Source organism: Lemur catta, chromosome 9, assembly GCF_020740605.2.
Source record: "Lemur catta isolate mLemCat1 chromosome 9, mLemCat1.pri, whole genome shotgun sequence".
Lineage (NCBI taxonomy): Eukaryota > Metazoa > Chordata > Mammalia > Primates > Lemuridae > Lemur > Lemur catta.
Window position 1 is genome coordinate 50,507,046 of NC_059136.1, and position 7,035 is coordinate 50,514,080.

Below are 7,035 nucleotides of genomic sequence, written 5' to 3' on the forward strand. Positions count from 1 at the left end.
ACGCCGCCCCGCCCCGCCTCGGGCTGCGCCCCGGGATGCGCGCGCGCACGCAGGCCCCGAGGACCCTCGCGGGAGGACCCGGCCGGGCCGGGCCGCTCTGCTATCGACAAACCTCCACGCTCACCCCGGGTGCAGACGTCCCAAGGCTGTCCCCACAGGTAAAATGGCCCTACTACTTTTCGTGAGAGGGATCCATGATAAGTTCTCCATCTATCCCAACCAAAGGATTTTTTTTTTTCTTTTGCCTGTCTTTCTTGATCATTAATCCTCCGAGGTGGGCCTCTAAGCCTACCTAATCCACAAACCTCACATATTTTCCCCCTTCAGATTCAAACAAGTTTGTGCTATCCCTCTAATTGACAATCATATATGACATTTTTTGATTTCTTGGCATGTCGCACTGTGCCTAGTGCTTTATAGACAGGAACTCACGAAGTTCCAATAGGACTGTTACTATTGCTGTCCATTATCTCTCTCCATTGTTCCAAGCAGTAGGCTGAGCCACAGAAATGGTAAGTAACTTGCCTAAGGCCACGCACCTAAGTACAGAGTGAAGACTCCAGCAGAATGACCGCAGAGCCAGTGCTCTCATCCTCCCCACGGCGTTCGGATGACGTTTGGCCACGGCTTACCGTTGGCATGGAGGGAGGCCGGGCCCTGGCACTGCTGACCTGTTTCTGGGGATGCTGGACAGCAGAGGAATGAGGCCCAGGGTTCCCTGACCTCATAGAGCAGCAGTTTATCATTACCTACTGAATACTCCCCAGGGGCTATTCTAAATCCTCTCTACTGTTCTTAATATCCTAACCTCATGGTCTCTTGACTTCTTGACTGCCCACCTCCTCTTACTCTGTTTAAAAGTGAGATGCTCCACCCACCCTAGCTTGCAAGTTCTTCATTTTTAAATGTTCTGTGTTCTTAGAAGATACTTAACAGTTTATCAGCCTAATACAATGCATAAGCTTTGATTGGATCCTGGTTCAAAAAAAAAAAAAAGAAAAAAAAAGCTTTAAAAGACATTTAGAGAACAATTAGGGAAATTGAAATTGAATATGGACCAGTTATTAAAAGACATTAGGGAAATGTTCATTTTGTTAGGTATAATAGTGGATGTGTTATGGAATTGCATGCTGAGGTATTTGGTGTTGGAGAGTCATGATGTCTGGAATTTACTTCAAAATGGTTTGAAAGAGAAATATCTTGATGAAAGAAAATCTGGTCAATTTTAAACAATTTTTGTATTTAGGTGTAGGTATGATCATTTCCACTCTTCTATATGCTTAATAATTTTCATAAATAGAAAGTTATAAATTCTCTTTGTTCACTGTTTTCATTTTGCTTTTGTTCTTCTCTTTCAGGAAGAAGTGGTTTTTCCCCATAATGTGGTATGACATGGTCAGTCCCCCACTTGTGCTCTTTGTGAAAACCTTTCCCCTTTCATTTTTCTGATTACTGTTCTAACAATATTCCTTTTATCATGCTTCTCCTTAATTCCCTCTCCCCTTCGCCTCTTTTCCTAGAAAGATATACAGTATCTGTCATTTAAAAACTAAAATCAAATAACCATTATTCTCCTTTTAATTAAGGCAAACTCTTCAATTTGCTTGTTATTAAACTTCTTGAGAGAGCTGCCTATATTAGTAAACACCTTGTTCAAGGTCACTACCCACCTACTCATTCATCCACTCTACAGGGCCATCTTTGTTTCAAACTGTATCCTAAGTATGTGCTGGGGGATGGGGAAAGGGTATAGGTTGGGACTGGGGTTGACAGATAAAATACAGGCCACCCAGGTAAACTTGAATTTAAGATAAACAACACATCTTTTTTTTTTGCATAAATATGTGCTATGCAATGTTTAAGACATACTTATACTAAAAATTGTTCATAGTTTATCTGAAATTCAAATTTAACTCAGCTTTCTATATTTTAATTTACTAAATCTGACAGCACTAGTTGGGAGAGAAGAGAGAAGAAATAGAAGAAAGAATCCTAAAATAAGAAATCTAGATGGGGTTAAGAAAATAATTTTGTTATAATCTGGTTAATTATATTCATCTAATAATTTTTTGCTAACTGACTTCTTAAGTCACAATCTACTGAAAATAGTTCCTACAAAGGTACAAATGACCTTATTTATCTTGGAACTCTGTTGCACTTGACATTGTGCAAGTGCAACATTGTTGACATCTTTCTTGAAATTCCATTCCTCTGAATAGTCTTAGGTTTCTTCCTAGCTCTGTAATCATTTCTATCTCATATTTTTTTTTTCTTCCATCTTCTTCCAGAAAATGGGCATTCCTGCAGGTTCTATTCACCCTCTCCCCTCATCTTTCTGGAAGCAAGCCAATTAGCAGAAAATCAGGTAGTTGAATGCCAACTTGCCAATTAATTTAGATTTACTAAATTTAAATATTGTAATATTGAGTAGCAATACTTAGCAGCTTTACCAAGAATAATTTAGCAGCATTAACAAAAATATTTAATTTAGGTAATTATCCATGAAGTGTGTAAGTGTATTTTTCAATATTAATACCCAAAACAAATTTAATGTGGGAATTTTTATATGAAGTTGTTTTGCCTAGTTTTTATTTTGTGTGTGTATTGCTTTCAAATTAAATTTAAATTAAGTTAACCTAAATTAAATTTGGGGTGATTATACTAAAATGTAATTTAAGTGCAATTTAAGTAAAAATTCTGATTTTCTTAAGATAATTTTGAATTTATAAATTAAAATGGATGAAGGATAGGTTAAATGATACTAAAAGAATATTAAAATGTTTTATATTTAAAAAGTAGAAAATGTCATTTGAAAGCATTAAGAAAGAAATCAGAAGTAGTTAAAAAGTCTTGTCCCATATAATAATAATATATAATTACACCATATACTGAAGGTGTAATTTCTAATGAGGAACCATTGAAATAGGTGGACTTTCCTGTAGAAAGAATTCATATAGTCTATAACAAGGAGGAAAACTGTATAGGTTTTGGATATATTAATAAAGTGATTAGGAACCTTTTTATGTTGATACCTGTTTTGCCAAACTTTTTAAAGATTCTTTCACCAAATTTTCAGATAGCATATCAACCAGCAAATGGCATACAACATTCAAAATATAATATGGTTACTCCTATTGTGTCGTATTTTATTTTTCTGCTTAACCCATACTAATCACATGGTCCATTATAGTAGTCCCTTCCAGATAGCCTCACTTCCTTTTGTGCTTAGTCTTCTTAGAACAAGTTATGTGTATATACACATACATACACGCACAAGTATGTGCAACTGTTTGTATACATTTAATATGTTTATATATGATATTCAATATTATATATGCATATATAATTTTCTATGTATATCACCATCAGTAACCAAAATCAAATAATTCTACTAAAGCTGGTAAATATTTCTATTAAACTATAGTCATCTAATTTGGCAAATTTAACAAACTGATTATTCAGCAAACTTGTCGTTTGGCTAATTAGCTTCAGGAAAGTTTATTTTTGGCAAATTAGCCTTCTTTCCTGTCTTACAATGCCTAAATTTCCTTAAAAGAACAAGCACCATAATTTGCATATATAAATTTTTAATAAATTATTATTAAATTAACATCTTTAACTGACTTTTTCCTTTAAATAGTGCTTATATATGAGATAAATGTCCTAAAAGTCTCATACCTTTGAGATTTTAATCTTGAATTATTATATAATAATTGGATGAGCTAATGTCATAAGTAATTATAGCCAGATGGAAATTCATATAACCCAAAGGTCCATTTGGCATAAGAATAAGCAGTCTTATGTAGTTTATATAATGTATGATTTAAATTGTATTCATCTTTAGATTCTTCAAATCTTTACAACACAGACTCATCAGGGGACATGGATATGAGGAAACATGAAAGGAGAATCTTGACCATTAAATCCCCTGTTTCTGTTGTAAATTCTCAGAAATCTAGCTCTAGCAAAACTCTATCTATAGCGCCAGCATCATGGACATGTGACCTGTTGCAGTAGCATAGAAGCTCACGCTTGGTTTCATGCTCTACTATCACCATCTTGAAATCCTTAATACTTTGTGAATGAGTTCCCCCCACTCCAATTTTCATTTTGCATGAAACCTCACAAATTATGTAACCTGTTCTGCCTGCCCATATGGTGAAAAAGGAGGCAGATTTTAAACTTGTCCCTTGACTTAAAAACAATGAAAAAATGCTAAGAGGTTGGTAAGATCTCTAGCAGAACTAAAGGGAGTAAGGAATTCAGTTGTGAATGTTTCAAAGCTCAGAATAAGAGCTGTGTGCTGGGGTCTGATTTTAAAAGTAGACCGTATTGTAAGAGAGAGTGAACAAAATGAGACACTTACAAACAATAGTTTGCCTTCAACAAATATTTAGTATCCTAGGTGTTAAGAATATGGCAGTGATTGAGAAAAATCCTTGTCCTCATGGAGCTTACCTTGTTGGTAGAGATAGACAATAAACACAAAAATTAGTAAAATACATAGTATGTTCAAAAGGGATACCTGCTTGGGAGAAAATATCAAAGCAGGGAAGAATGTAACTTGTGTGTGCATGTGTGTGTGTGTATGTGTGTGTGTGTGTGTGTGTGAGCACACGTGCGTGTTGGATGTGATTAAATTTTAGATGGGTTAAGTGCAAAGTCATTACTGAGAAGGGAAATTTTGAGTAAATATCTGAAGGGTTGAGAGGAGCCACTTGGTCATGTAGACATCTGGGATAAGAGCATTCCAGGCACCTGGAAGAACAAGTGCCAACGCCATGAGGGGGAGGTGTGGCTGCTGTGTAAGGAGGAGGGAAGTCAGGGTGGCCGGAGTGGAGAGAATATGCAGAGTGGAAGAAGATATGAGGTCAGAGAAATAATGGGAGGAGGTGCAGAAGAGGTGAGATCATGGACTTGAGTCCAGTTGAGATGGGAATCCATTGTAGAATATTGAGCTGAAATGCGACGTGAGTCAGCTTACGTTTTCAAAGAAACACCAGCTGCTGTTCTGTTGTACTAAGGTAAAGATAGATGCAAGAAAATCAATTAGAAGATAGTGCAAATAATCCAGGCAAGAATAATGGTACCTTAGACCAGGAGAGTAACTGTTTATAGTAGGAAACAATCAGATTCTGGATATATTTGAGAGATGAGTTACCAGAATTTTCTGAGAAGGAAGATGTGTAGTAAGAGAAAAAAGAAGAGATCAAACATGACTGGAAGGGTTTGAGCCTCAACACCTAGAATGATGGGGCCGTTAACTGTGCTGGTGAAGAATGGGATTTGGGAGAATCTATCAAGAGCTCCCTTTTGGGCTGGGTGTGGTGGTGGCCTGTGCCTGTAGTCCTAGCTACTCTGGAGACTGAGGCAGGAGGATCCCTTTAGCCCAGGAGTTCTAGACTGCAGTGAGCTATGATCACACAATTGCACACCAGCCTGGGTGACAGAGGGAGACCCTCTTAAAAAAGAAAAAGAGCTGACTTTTGTACATGTCAAGTTGGAGACCTATTAGACATCCTAGTGGACCAGTGGAGATATAAAATATGCAGTTTTATTTTTTTAATCTGAAGGTCACTACTTAAGGAAGTTATAACATTAGACCCATGGCAAGACCACACATGATTGTGCTTTTCCATCTCAAATGCTAGTATGATGTTATTGGCAGCCCTCCAGCAACATATGCCCATGAGTAATTTATCTACCAAAATGTGGAGATGCACATTTGCACATTGGTGACCTGGACCTCTGCATGGTTGTTTAGTATTCCCTATCTAAAATTGTTGTTTAATGCCTGGAAGGAGATAAAAGATTTTCTCTGTTAAAGTATTATAAAACTGGATAGTTCAAATAAGAGTCCTCAACTCTCCCTTAGCAACTTTGCATGGAACTACACAGTCCAAACAATGTCAAACACATTAGGCTGTTAAGACAATTATTAAAGTGTGTTAAAGTCATTCATTATTTCTAGCAATAATTGTGCAGTAATAAAGGTCTTACAGAATTTGGTAACTTCTGTGAGTGTCGATCTTTCTTTCTCTCTGTCCCTTTTTTTCTTTCTTTCTTTCTTTCTAACTCCTTTTTTGTATTTAGTATGTTGTAAAAGGGGTATGTGTGATGATTTTTCCATCAATATGGTGTGCACTTTAAAAATAACTGTGAGAAAATTGTGAAAAATATCAGAAATGAGATCCACTATTTGTAGGAAGGCACAGACACATGAAATTCTGTGCTCAAAAATAATGGCATTCCTAGAAGGGCATGGCTTCTGAGCTTCTGCAGAAACCTTGTATCTACATGCAGGTTAAAGCAATAAAAAGTGTAAAAAATTGATCAAATTGACAAAAAAAAACTGTCTTATTTTACTTGTCTTACAAATTGCTTGAATATCCTATACTTTACTTAATAACAATTTGCTTGTTTCTATGAGATTCGCCAAATTGCTTAAAAGCCTTAAAGGTAATACAGAGTTTCAAAGTGTCACTTGAATCAAATATTTTATTTTATGATTATTTCTTATATTTTTACAGACCCAATTTAAGTCGAAATGCTGAAGAAAAGAATGATGATGAGGAATGTGGATTATAGCTTTACTTGCATTAATGTGATGGGACACTCTTGTGCTTTTTTTGAAAACCCACACACAAGTTACATTCTTCCCTGGTTTGGTATTTTCTCCCTAGCATGTATTAGAACATACTATGCATTCTGCTAATTTTTGTGTTTATTGTCTATCTCCACCAAGAATGTAAGCTCCATGAGGACAAGGGTTTTTCTCAATCACTGCCACAGTGTTTTTATTTATAAAAAGTCTTGCAAATAGTGGGTTTTTTTCATGCAATAAAAACTCAAAGTGAAAAAGCTAGGATATTTGAAAACTTGGGTTGCCATTTAACAAAAGAGACTTTAGTTAACCCACATGAACTGGAAATGTTCAAGCTACTTTTTAGACTGGAATAGAAGAGAAATCTAAAAGAGATGCTTTTGTCCAATGTGTTGATACATTCCAGAATTATTGAAATATCTTAACATTTT

General features: G+C 36.1%; 1 long non-coding RNA gene across 1 annotated transcript; it reads left to right on the plus strand.

The window, feature by feature from the left end:
• Positions 1-46: 46 nt before the first annotated feature.
• On the plus strand, positions 47-6,560 carry LOC123645187. The gene is made up of 4 exons (XR_006737431.1): positions 47-158; positions 1,359-1,395; positions 2,289-2,365; positions 6,531-6,560. It is a non-coding gene; the product is annotated as an uncharacterized LOC123645187 (long non-coding RNA).
• Positions 6,561-7,035: the final 475 nt, after the last annotated feature.